Source organism: Melitaea cinxia, chromosome 15, assembly GCF_905220565.1.
Source record: "Melitaea cinxia chromosome 15, ilMelCinx1.1, whole genome shotgun sequence".
Classification (NCBI taxonomy): Eukaryota; Metazoa; Arthropoda; class Insecta; order Lepidoptera; family Nymphalidae; genus Melitaea; species Melitaea cinxia.
The window spans coordinates 14,476,908-14,491,155 of NC_059408.1; the positions used below are offsets into that span (position 1 = coordinate 14,476,908).

At 32.6% G+C, this 14,248-nt stretch overlaps 1 protein-coding gene and 1 long non-coding RNA gene across 2 annotated transcripts in view; both read left to right on the forward strand.

The window, feature by feature from the left end:
• LOC123660478 (phosphatidylinositol 3,4,5-trisphosphate 3-phosphatase and dual-specificity protein phosphatase PTEN) overlaps positions 1 to 14,248 on the forward strand; it is a 73,286-nt gene that overhangs the window by 23,315 nt on the left and 35,723 nt on the right. The gene's annotated exons all lie outside the window — the stretch shown is intronic.
• On the forward strand, positions 13,472 to 14,170 carry LOC123660480. Its single transcript, XR_006744205.1, has 2 exons — positions 13,472 to 13,602; positions 13,633 to 14,170. It is a non-coding gene; the product is annotated as an uncharacterized LOC123660480 (long non-coding RNA).

The following is a 14,248-nucleotide window of genomic DNA, read 5'->3' on the forward strand; positions in this document are numbered from 1 at the left end:
AAACCTTTTATACCGTACGTTGTAAAAGGAACTCCATTTTCAAATTTTGTTCACGCATGTGTATCAGCATGTTAAAGTACACAATGCAGTCATAATTATATACAAGTACCTCTTCGAAGACCGCAATTAATTAATTTGCTCTGAATTAATTGCATTTGCTTCGAACTTGGTAATAACTTTAATTTACATGAAGCTTAGCAGATAGCGATCGTATATGTTTAAACATAAGTGTTTCAACTCTAAAGATTATCACTTTATTTGAAAATTAAATATTCCGTCGTGTTTTTATTTTAAATTTAGTTGACTCAAAAGTGTAAATATCAAAGAATTCGGTCGACGTTTATTTCCAAAAGGTGCCAAGAAATTCCTTTTATTAAGACTCCTCTGCTCTGTCTGTTGCTTAAAAATTGTTGTCATTATCATCATCATCATCTTCATCACCATCACGACTCAGCCTAATACAGTCCACTGCTGGACATAGGCCTCCACAAGTTAGCGCCAAAAATGGCGTGAACTCATGTGTTTTGCCCATAGTCACCACGCTGGGCAGGCGGGTTGGTCCCTTAGTCGCCTCTTACGACACCCACCGGAAGAGAGGGGGTGGCTATATTCTTTAGTACCGTAGCCACACAGTACATATTTTTATTATATGAGTATAGAATTAGATAATGTAGCGACAGAGCTGAATAAATCTCAGTTTATAATAATATAGAAACCAATTTTGAAATCATATTTTTTAGCTTCATTCATAGACGTGACAGGAAGCCATAAAGTCACGTTACTTGTACGACGACTGTCGCGTCACTGACACACAAATCAAAGTATCATACTCACAAGTAGTGTTGGCCAAATGCAAGAACAAGACGAGACTTAGCCAGTCTTGGTCTTGCGCCAATACACCTGGTCTTGGTCTTGGTCTTGGTCTTGCGCTCCCAGTCTTGGTCTTGGTCTTGGTCTTGCAGCAAGAGTCTTGCAAGTCTTGCAATTACCTATTAGTCTATTACTATTTATTAAAGTTTACTTTAAATCTTAGAAAAACGTATTAGAATTGGAACATTGTGAGCTTGAATTAACATAGCCATAGTAAAGATCAAGCAGATTAATAAATAACTGAAGATTTGATAAGAAATTCGAAAAATCAACTGACCTATATGTCGTTTTCCATGGAAGTAACTGTTTCTTAATAAACATTTATGATTTATAAGCTTACATTTGCTAAAACATGTAAAAAAACAAATTAATTACAATAACTTGACTGTATTTTAAAGAACAATACTTATCTGTCTAGAAAGAGATTGAACCCTCAACTTATAAGAAATTTAATAAAAGAGTTTTACGATTTATCATTTATTTGAATAAAAAAATAAAATACAACACAAATCAACAGCTTTATCATTAGGTTATGATACTTTATATCAATTTTTTTGACCAAGAATTAATACAAAGTAACCATCTGGCTGACTCATCACTTAACCTATTTCTATGTTTTCTAATTACTAATGATGCTTTAGAAAATAACCTCTCAGCAGGTACTGAAGTTGCAGGTATTGAGAGAAAATCACGGGCCATTTTCGATAAAATCGGATACTCTGTCTCATGCGTCCTCCACCAATCTAAAATGTCTTCCGAGCTGGCAGTTCTTGGTTTTCTCAGGTACTCCTCCAACTCGTCTATCACTAAGCCTTGAAGACAAGATCCAGATGACGTCGAGGGACATTCATAGAGTTTATCAAAGTCTATTACGTCTTCATCTTCATCACATACTTTATTTTCTTTTTCTGGTAATTCCAGAGATTTGTTCAGTGAGTGTAGAATTCCTAAGCGTACCTACCTATACACCGAACTGTTACACCTAACTACTCAGTGAAATAGCGCTAAGTCCTAGCTGCAAGACGCAAGAGTCTTGCAGGCTATGTCTTGTTCTTGCTCAAGTCTTGCACGGTCAGTCTTGGTCTTGGTCTTGCTAAAAATACGCGGTCTTGTTCTTGGTCTTGGTCTTGCAAAAACGCAAGAACAAGACCAAGACTGCAAGACCAAGACTGAATTTGGGCAACACTACTCACAAGCACATGCACACATATAATTGCGCTACATGATAACATACAGCGCTGTGTGGTTACGGCATTAAAGAATATAGCCACCCCCTCTCTTCCCGTGGGTGTCGTAAGAGGTGACTAAGGGATAACACAGTTCCACTACCACCTTGAAACTTATAAAGCCGACCGAATGCGGGATAACCATCCAACTGCTGGCTTTGAAATACACAGGCCAAAGACGGGCACCAGCGTCTTAGGTGCGACAAAGCCAGCCCTGCGGTCATCAACTCGCCTGCCCAGCGCGGTGACTATGGGCAACACACATGAGTGCCCCCATATTTTGGCAGTGGACTTGCAATAGGCTGAAATGATGATGAATGATAACTTACAAGTTTCAATCTACCTTCGATTTTGCTAACTGCTGATACATTTCTTCCATAAAATATATGGAGTTTTTGCTAAAATTCTATAAATTTTAACGATTTATAATATTTACTTATTGTCAGCCTGACATAAAATGTTTCAAAAGAGCATATAAGTATTTGTTTTGACGTTCCCCGATTCGCTTATTAATAGTAAAATGGCTTTACACAATACTTTGTACTTTAAAGTAGTACAAACGTGTAAACCTTGGGACGGGTTGTAGCTGCCGAGAGTGGCATGTTTTATTTAAGTATATAAAAACTGGTTTAACTCATTTAAGGACACTCGAATCCTCAACTGTAGGATTTAAGTCATAGTAATATAGATTGATCAAAAGTAAAGCTGTACGTAATTTGTATATACTTAAAAAAATTATTTTAAAAATTATTTTAGCGATAGATTTGATTGGAGGTCGGAAGAAGACAGATTATAAAACATAAAGCTACGTTAGAACCGTATTTGACAAACATAATTAATTGTAATCAATAGATGAATCACAGATACATTAAATTAAAGCGAGTGAAACCGTGAATGAAAACTATGATAAGATTAAATAAAATACGAATTATATAACAAAAATTTTGTTACAATTTTTTTTATATCTTTCATAAAATCAAAAAAGTATGATAGTAAAAATTATCAATAAAGTAGCAAGTAGGTAGGTAGTTAGTAATGAAACAAGCGTATTTAACAAGTATATTAAAATATGTATTCGAATCTCCTTTTAGGAAGTTGCTAAATTAAAAAAGATAAAAACCAACACATTCGAGAACATTGAAATAAGTTATAATATATTACGTGGTATAATAAAAATGAAATATTGGTTTCAAGCGTTACTTCATAAACGTGAACTTTGAAAACAATAGAAAAAAATAATATTATGTTTTAAATTTCATAGTACAAAGAAGGTTGTGTGAAAGAAGTGTTGTTATTGTATGTAATCTGTATTATGTAAATGAAAACGGAGAATGTTTTATTTGTATGTTGGTCGAAATTATGATTTAATGTAATTTTTTTGTGAAAAATAAATGTAACAATTTATGATCTAACTTTTTTTCAAAGATACCTATCTAGTGCCAATGTACTACACAATCTTTGGGCTACGTTTAATAAAGTATTTGCACGGCAATATAAAGTATAAAGAAATTAAAAAATAATAGTATCATTTTTGTTATGCTGGTTGTGAATTGAATTTTACATGTACATGCGTGGATGTAAGATTTATCAGAACATCTATGTAAAAACACGCCTTAAAGTTATAACACCACATCACGTCATGTTTTGGTGGTTTTGACATTTTAACATTTGCTAATTTAGATACCAATTGCTAGAAAATCGCGAGTCACGTCAGTTTAGCTAATCAGAAACGAGCATCGTTCATTAAAAATGGAAGATCTAAATGATAATCAATATAACGGTTTAACTAAAAAACTTTTCACTCGTCTGAAAAGTTTGTATAATCTTGACGATAAAATGGATATGTTATATTGTTGCTAATCACCAATCGTCGAAACCCATGCTCTGTGGTAGGTACCGCGAACAAATAAAAACTGAACTAATCTCCAAATATCCGTAGGGATAACGACTGTAATTATGCAAATAGATATTATCGTGTATTAGTGTAGTATATTTAAAGTAAAGATGTACAGAAATATATGAATATATCTTCTATAATATAAAAATGAGTCGCTGAATGTGTTGCTAAGCGCAAAACTCGAGAACGGTTGGACCGATTTCGCTAATTCTTTTTTTAAAATATTCCTTGAAGTACGAGGATGGTTCTTACGGAGAGAAAAATTCAAAAAAAAAAAATTTAAATTTCCTGAAAAAGTCTAAAAACAACACTTTTCTACACTCCCATACAAAAGATTTGTGATAATACTCAAAAGTCAATTTGAACTTTAATACCATACGATAAAGTTTGTGTTAGGCGATACGAAGTTCGCCGGGTCAGCTAGTTAATTATAAAAAGAATACGAAAGTTACTCTATCTGATAATTTTTATAGCAAGGGTAACATGTTAAATGTCTTTTGTGCATTTATTTCGATCTCGAAAAAAAAATGTGCTCTTAATTGTGTTTATATAACAATGATTTATAACTTAAGTAAATAAGTAATTCTATTTCTTGAAATGCCTCGTTGACTATAGAAGGTTGGTAGTCTGTTCAAAATAGAATTTACTGTTCGTTGCGAGGCGAAACATATGTAATTATGTACAGATATATGATACACGTCTTATAAATATAAATTTAATTATTATATAAATATTATTATAATATATAATATTAATTATAATATTTAATTAATTTATCACTAATATATTACGACTGCATAAACATTTCCAAACTGAAACTACTACGCTATAGAACAGACCATTAATCCGTTTTAATAGTTGTGTATATATATATATTGTCTTTATATATTTAACTAGCGACCGCCCTGGCTTCGCACGGGTGCAAAAACAATCAGTGTTTTTACTACTATATGATGCATGCAGTTTTAAAGAAGACGAAGCGACTTTGTTTTATACTTACTTACTATGTAGTGAATAGTGACATAACGCTTGGCGTCATCAATAATCTCATTTTAAATAAACTTCATAAATTCCTTTGTCAAATTGTAGTATCATGTGAAGACGCGGGCCGTAGTTCATATATAACTCACCTCCTACATCTATATCTTACGTACTCTGTAGTTTCTTAAAGTTACAGTCACGCTTTAGCCCCCAAGGTCGACCGTCAGTGTGGTACAACGAGAGATGTTATTATTATTTTTAACTCTTTTTATAATTTACTAGCGACCCGCCCCAGCTTCGCACGGAGGCAATGCTGATACTAAATAAAGCACAGAATGTCTTTATTTATAGTGTGAAGCTAGCTTATAGCATGGTTATTAACATAATACCAACTACATTAAAATATGCGTCGTTAGATTAGATTACACGTTGTTACAGAATGCGTTGAAGAAAATAATAAAGGTTCACTGCTCGTTCCCCGTAGGTGATAGCATGATAATATGTAGCCTATATGTTGACCCGACTTCTTAATAATATTCGTGCCAAATTTGAAGTAAATCCATGCAGTACTTTTTGAGTTTATCCCAGACATACATACAGACAAACAGAAGAACAGACAAACAAATAAAAAAAAATATAAAAACTATATTTTTGGCTTCGGTATCGATTGTAGATCACACCCTAAGTATTCTCTTAAAAAAATATTCAATATACAGTTTTAACTTTCCTACCACTTTATTATATATGTATAGATGTATATATAGATATTCTTTCATCTATTCGTAATAAACAAAAAATGAAAAAAAAATTTAAAATATTTTTGGTAAACTTAAAATATGTTGATTTTTTTATTTTAGTTTTAATTGTAAATATTTCTATATTTATGACGAATTTTTATTGAGTTGCGTATTATGTATTTTTATATGTCCGTATAATATATACATATTTTTTACAATTTTTTAATATATTTTAAATTTGCACAGATGCACAGACGCGGCTATCGAAGTAAAAACCAAGATTTTGGTAACCTTTTAGTACAGAACATTCAAAATACTTAACTTGTTTAAAATGAAACTAAACTTATTCAAAATTATGTGCATTTTTCAATAACTCTTACCATTTTTATTATATTATTCCTATTTTTTTTACTAAGATTTTTACTCCTTGTAAATGACATTTTGTTTGTGATTAAGAAACCAAAAGGCGTAACACTTTTTTTAGAGTAATAAATTATAGCGCTATTTTATTTTTTTAATTTTTTTAAGGCGCTGTAAGCAATTTTTTCTTTTACTTATTTTAATCTTAGTTTATTAATATAAAATAATAAAAAGAAAAACGATTTTTTATTACAAAGATAATTTAGATAATGGACGATATATTTTATAAGTGAAATCTTCATTAATAATTTTTTGTCACGAGTTTAACATTCGCTTAAGTAACCGTTTAAACATATTATTCTATTGCGTATATTTCAAGTAAAAATAGCTAAAAAAAAAACAAGTAAAGTCGGGTAATTGAATATAATGAATCTTGAAACAGAAGTCCTTATTTAAAAATAATCATCAAGTTTCTTACGCTTGAAAATATTAAATGACACATGCAAAATGTAAGCTTAATTGTATGAACGCAGATGTCATATTTGTGGCCAAATATTTGACAGATGCTTGGCACGCCGCGCTCGTGTAACCTCGTAATTCTAACTTGTCCGTAATGTTGCTAGTTTAAGGGATTACCCGCCAAATACGGAATACTTCATTCCTAAGAACATGAAAAATGAAACATTTATGCAACAAGCACCTTTATTAATGTCACATAGAATAATAATATGGTTGCTCACGAAGCATTCTTTTTCCTTTTTTGTGTGATAGCAACATTGTAGTATGATAGATGCGTCTGACACACTAAGGTTGTACGTGAATCGATTAAGGAATTTTTACATGGCAAAAATGAAACAATGTTGCAGAGGTCATTGAACATTATGTTAGTGCCTACAAAAATTAAGTTATAATGTGTTTCTTAACCGACCTCCAAAAAAGGAGGAGGTTCTCAATTCGACTGTATTTTTTTTTATGTATGTACTTCAGAACTTTTGACTGGGTAGAGCGATTTCCACAAATTTTCTTTTGATCGAAAGGTGGTGTGTGTCATTTGGTCCCATTTAAATTTATTTGAGATTTAACAACTACTTTTCGAGTTATATCTAATAATGCGTTTTTACTTGACGCTTTTTCGTCGACCTACGTTGTATTATACCGCATAACTTTCTACTGGATGTACCGATTTTGATAATTCTTTTTTTGTTGGAAAAGGGATATCCCTAGTTTGGTACCACGATAAGGAAACCAGGATCTGATGATGGGATCCCAGAGAAATCGAGGGAAACTCTCAAAAATCCGCAATAACTTTTTACTGGGTGTACCGATTTTGATAATTTTTAATTTAATCAAAAGCTGATGTCTATCGTGTGGTTACATATAAATGTTATCGAGATCTGATAACTACTTTTTGAGTAATCTTTGATAACGCGTAGTTACTTGACTATTTTTTCGTCGATCTACGTTGTATTACTCGTCGATGTAATTGAAGTCGGTTTTTTTTCGTTTGGGAGCAAACACAATTATTTTAGATTTAATTTTAAGTTACCTTTTAAATTAGTCAAAATTAAATAAACAACACAAATCATTTATGTCTGCTTTACTTAGATAAAAACTTGGTCTTATATTTAAGTATTAAACTGATTAATTACTATTAGGAGCAGCCGAAATTTACATATACATATAGTACTTAAAATTATATATATTTATATGTATTTATTGTGCGTTTTCGGTTTTAACTTTGGCATTGAACTATAAAATTCTTAAAAAAACTGGCAACGTGTAGTTTTTGTACACTGTACGTGTAGTATGTTGCAGGTAAAATATAATTAAAGTACTTGGCAACACCGCTCGTCGGTACGGCCATCGCACTCTGTAATAAAGCCACACTTAACGATCTCAAGGTCGTCATTCAATAGTGAAATTAAACGCGCTTAGCAACAATGAGCGATTTACATAACTAGGCTGTGCTGGCTCTTAATTAAGTTTTATAGTCTGTTGCGATTCACGGACTTGAAGCGTAGAACTTGATTTTATAAATCCCATCGCGTCACCTTCGGCTATGGTGAATCAGGTTTACTTTTTGTCCGTCACGTTACTGAGTACTGGGTCTGAGTGATGGACTTAATTATGTATTCGAAGACATATATGTTTAATGATTTTTAAGTAAATTAATGATATATCCGACGTATAAATTTACGGTATAAATATTTTTTTCTTAGTTAATTGCTCGATTTAATGCAGTTTTCGAATCCAGTCGCTTTTAAAATATTGATATTTAATCAAAAAATCGATGTATTTTTAAGAACATGTCTTACAGTCGTGAAATTCTCCGAAAGTTAGAGATTTCAAGCATTCTAGTTTTTTTATCATCAGTCCAAATTTCACCTAAGACTTTCCACTGATTATTTATAAATTATTCGCCGAAGTAAACAATAAATTTGTAAGTAAGACTGGTAATAATTTAACGTCTAAATTTATGTTTAATACATGTATTTAGCTTTGTCTTAAATATCTAAGATCACGTAACTAAACATAATATAAAAGATGTAACCGTTCCGTCACAATAATTTTCGTTTGCTCAATTCGTGTACTCCTACAAAGTTTTATCCTCTAGCGCTCACGAAGATGTATTCGTATCTACGTTTCCAAAGATTTTTGGCAAGATTACATTTTAATATTTGAACACCAAATAAAATTAAGACCGTTTTCATCCGTTGCCAAGATTTTCAGGATAAACTGTTTCATTGGTCTGATATTATCGTCTTATGAGAGCAGTACAAGAAGTAAAAGATTACAAATTTTAAGGATTACTTTTAAATATATTTTATATTCTTAATTTCTGAACTTTATAAAGAGACATTCGTTTGTAATCACGTCATGAGTCATACTAATTATTTAAGTTATCGTAATTATAGTAACATAGATTTATCGTATTTTATAGTTTAATCAACGCGTAAAACAGTTGACAAGATAGTGACGGTTCAATCAATATTTATTTCAAACGGTCGAAGTCCATTCAAAAGTCTGCTGGAAATGTAGCATATTCAGTATATGGGTCATTTGGGGTGACATGATTATGCATTATGAGCATGTATCGACAGTTCACATAATTGTAGATAATCCCCGCTTGTTTGACGCGAGTCAGCGGCGTTTGCCTTATTGTAATTGGATTTCTTAGGTTATTGCACTTTCTAAGCCCGTTGATGTGAATGCGTATTTACCTGAGTGAACCCGTATTAGTTTCAGCTTATTGTTTTCGCAATTTATTTGCCACATAAAATAATACATCTTTTATTTAATTATCGCATGTATAAATTATTATAATTGGCGCGCGAATTGGTGCAATCAATGTGGCGACGAGTGTATTGCAAGATTTACTGTGCAATGTTTTATAGCTTTTCTCGATCGTTGAAATTAATATCGTTGACATCCCATCTAAATTGTTTCATATTTCTAATAAAATATGTCTCTAGTGAAAGATCATTAACTCGGATTGGTCGTAAATCATCGGCAGTATAATATATAGCTTTGCTGACTATGTACTAATAAAGATGCAGTATTAGATGCGAGCTCATTTACGATTTCCACCTCGTTGACAGGCGGCGGTTCGCGTGTCGTAATTGCCGAGTGTACGAACAATTTACAAATGATTTATGCATGACTTATATCATTTTCGTTAGCAGAACTATCGTTATTTGTCACTAAACAATTCCCTATTGATTTATCGATACGACATTCTAATAAATTTTCGTTTAATCCTGTCCGAAAGCGAGAATATCTGCCCGCGTTTGTTACATCGAGGAATGTTATCAGAGTTGCATTCGTAACAGCTATTACTTTAGCGGTTTGTGCTGTGCAAGTATATAATTGAGTACCTTAATTGAAGTCGACTTTGTAAATTGCATCTTGCGAAAACCGAATTCATTGTTATTCAAGCGACTTCGAGGTAAATAGCGTCGTTTTAGATGATAGTACATGCCTAAGATTAGCCTTGTCTAAGTTTATTTAAACAAATCTTGTCCAACCGCTGAATACAAATACGTAATATAAATTTATGTAGCGTTCAACGTTTCTAGCATAACTAAAACATTTTCTCACTTTCGTTTTAGCGTTTATGTTACCGTTTAGTGACATCTCGAGCAAACACTTTTCGAAAATTATTTTGAAAGCGTCAATGTACGCGTTGCTTGTTAACTTCCGTACTGACAACTTGAACTAATAGTATATATATATATAATAAATCCGAAACAGAGACGAACTCCACCCATCTGCTTAATGGGTGAAAATTATTTTATATTTATTTTCGTATATTAGAAAACAAATGGCGAAAGAGTTGGCTGAAAGTTCCTGGGCAGGCTATATTTAATTCTAAATTGAATTTTTTTATTTTATTTATAAATGCAAATCATTACAAAAATTAAATTTATTATTCATTAAATTACAAAAATAAATGCACCTATGGGCTTAAAGAATAAATTTAATACCTACCGACAGTATGATGAGACCTGTAGAAAATGCAAACGTTGGGTTGTCTATTTTCCTGGCACAACTACTGGGTTGTCAGGTATAAACAGGTATATTAAAAAAATTTTCTAGTTACATTCACCCACATGTTTAATAAATAAATCTTAAATAAAGATACTAAAAGTCTGGTGTGAATGACGGTTACCAAATACAATATAGCCTGATCAGGAATTTACCAGCCAATCCTTTCGCGATTTATCTTTAAAATGCTAAAGACGATAATTTTACTTCAACAGGCGATGCTTGGGAGGACCTGCGGGATACTGTACTATTAGGATGTTGATACTGTACTATTAGGATGTTACCTAAGTTTGTAATGTTAAGTACAATAATGTGTTGATATTGTAGCGATTTTGAAAATTTTGATCTACCAAGACTCGTTTTTTTTTTTAGATTTTTTTTGACGTTCGTTAAGTATGTCTATAATCATCTTATGGCGAAATAAATATTTTAAAATAATTTAATTTCTTAAATGTCATAAAAATTTCATGTCGTATTTAATCGATTCTGATATCATCATTACAGCCTATACAGTCCACTGCTGGACATAGGCCTCCACAAGTTTACGTCAAAAATAACGTGAACTCATGTGTTTTGCCCATAGTCACCACGCTGGGCAGGCGGGTTGGTGACCGCAGTACTGGCTTTGTCGCACCGAAGACGCTGCTGCCCGTCTTCGGCCTGTGTATTTCAAGCCAGCAGTTGGATGGTTATCCCGCCATCGGTCGGCTTTTTAAGTTCCAAGGTGGTAGCGGAACTGTGTTATCCCTTAGTCGCCTCTTACGACACCCACGGGAAGAGAAGGCGTGGCTATATTCTTTAGTACCGTAGCCACACAGTACGATTCTGATAAAGCTTTGTATAATTTAAACTATTACAATTAATTATGTTTATACCGTAGTTACATTAGTCAGTGAGTAGCTATAAAAGGTCACGTACAATCACAACAGCTGCAATAACCATTAACATCACCGCAGACAAATCAGCGGGGGTTGGCTAGTGATGTACAAAAATAGGCAGAATTATTTTAATATCATCGTTTAAATATCTTTTGACGGTTATTATCTATAAATTATGATTATCATTACTTAAAAGTTGCTTTGAGAATAGAAAACTCGTCGTCGTAATGGCCATTCAATATAATATCAATCCATTTGTCTGGTCCTCACTCAAAAACTCTTTTATTTCGTATTCCAGTCAGCACTGTTACGTCACATTCTCGCCGTCGTTTCGTAAGTTCATTAATTTTTCTATGTTAACAGCGTCTGGAGGACTTGTGAAATTAAATGGCTTTTGAATATCGATAAAAATTAATCAGAACGGCCGGCGCTCGGTCGACTTTTGTGTGGAGCTTTTTGATTAATTTCACATTTCTTTGATTCACAAAATTAAAATATATATAATCTTTCCGTGGCTGTCGTAAGAGGCGACTAAGGGATAACAGAGTTCCACTACCATCTTGGAACTTAAAAAGCCGACCGATGACGGCATATCCATCCAAGTGCTGGCTTTGAAATACACAGGTCGAAGACGGGCAGCAGCATCTCAGCGGTCACCAACCCGCCTGCCCAGTGTGGTGACTAGGGGCATCACACATGAGTTCACGCCATTTTTGGCGCGATGATGATGTGATGATTTTTTTAAAGAATATACAATCGTATACAAGTACATATATCGAGGTTCGTTTTGCTGACGTTTTTGACGCTTCTGGCGTCGGGATCGGGAATCTCAAAATGACAATCACGGTACATTCCATGTGAGTAAAAGTATTGATAGTGACCGTGCAAGCTTAAAACTTATAAATATTCTGATTTACAATTCACCATTGGAAAGGATAGTAAAATTAGAAATTTGGAATACCTTTAAAATAAAAGAATAGATAAATTTTCGTCTAAAATCTCACTAAAAAAAAAAAACGAGAAATGTGGACGTTAACAAAAACGACCGCCGGTCCTATTTTTTTGATTTTTTTTACGGACAACCGCTCGTAAATTTAGTTTCGAAAGGTAGTAAATTGTAGGTGTTAGATTTGTCAGGGGCCGAGAGACCGGATAGTTTGGACGGACGAGACGAAACTCACAAGAACCGGTAAAATAAACTTTGAATATATAATATTTGTTAATCGTAAAACCGGAAAATCTTGTGGAGATGTGCTGAATACAGTTAGAATGTTAATTAGATTTCAATAATACCATTTCACCGAAATTGTTATGAAATTGGCTGTCTGGTTGACTATACTTATATAACTATATGTTTATGTCTACTGTCTGGTCTATCTTGTATAGTAAATATTTATTTATATATCTTCTATATTAATTTAGCTAATTAAGCAATATTTATTCTTTTTATCAATATTAGTTATATAAAATTATCAATGAATATATTCGTTTTATTGAACGAAATATTATTTCATATACGAATGGCGTGCGAATGGATACCTATTTGTTCATTTCCACTTGTCCTTGATGCAACCATTACTATCTCGCTATGGATTGTTGCGATTTGAAATTTATCGCATCCGCGCTGGCTCTTAGTGTGTTCGATATTTTGCATTAAATTACGTCTGTCCCTAAAACTTTTCATAATTTTGTATTTCATCATTTGTATCGTACGTGTCGCAAGCCATCGTCCGGTCGACGACTTTAAAATTTCTTTGTCGATGTAGCACATGGTATGCAATTGAGACAAATCGTTTTTTTTTTTAATTTTATTTTATGTGATACACATTCTTCTGTTTCATCATTTTTTTTTTTTGTAATATCAATGTCATTATTTTAATACACACATAAAAAATTAAAAATTGCCATTCAATTAGGCTTCAAAAAAAAAGAACTTTAGAATCATCATTTTACATATTTAAATTATATTTGTTTTAATTAATTATACCTACTTGAAATTGAAGCTACCGTTGCTTGTAAATTTTGTAGCAGCTGGACTAAGGAAAGACTTAATAGAACTTTAACTTTATGAAAGATTACAGCTAAATAAATAACATTTCTTTCAAGTAGTAGTTAATAACATTTCTTTCAAGTAGTAGTAGTTTTGTTTCTGTGGTAAGAGAGCCCTAGGCAAGGGGGAGGGGGTCAACAACGCGCTTGCAGTGCACCTGTTGTTTCAGGCGTCCATAGGCTATATATATAGCTATGGTATCTGTTTACCATTTGGCGGATCATACGCTAGCTTACCACTTTTATAGTATAAAAAAAAGTAACATAAGTATCTATACAGCGACAATTCAAGGAATGCTTTAGCAACTTGGTAATCTGTCTGAGGCAGTCAAAGTGCTTTACAGTTTTCATATTAAATAAGACATAAGTACTCTTATATATAGATTTAATAGTTAACTTGCTCATTGTGGTTAGAAAACTATGGGACGGACATTTTCGTCTTTGTTCAAAAGTCACAAAAAGAAAATTAGAAAAAAAAAAAAAATGTTCGTACATTTAAAGGCCTAAAACCAACTTGGTGGCAATGTACTTAGTACGACTTTCAGAAGTACGTTTACTCGGCATTATGTAAATGTAAAAACTTTTTAGTTTTAATTTAATTTTGAATACATAATATTATGACGTTTACGAGCGGTTTTTCCTTTAAAACGATAATATTCTCTCTAGTTATATACCTAACCTTTAGATAGCGTAGTATTCCTTAGA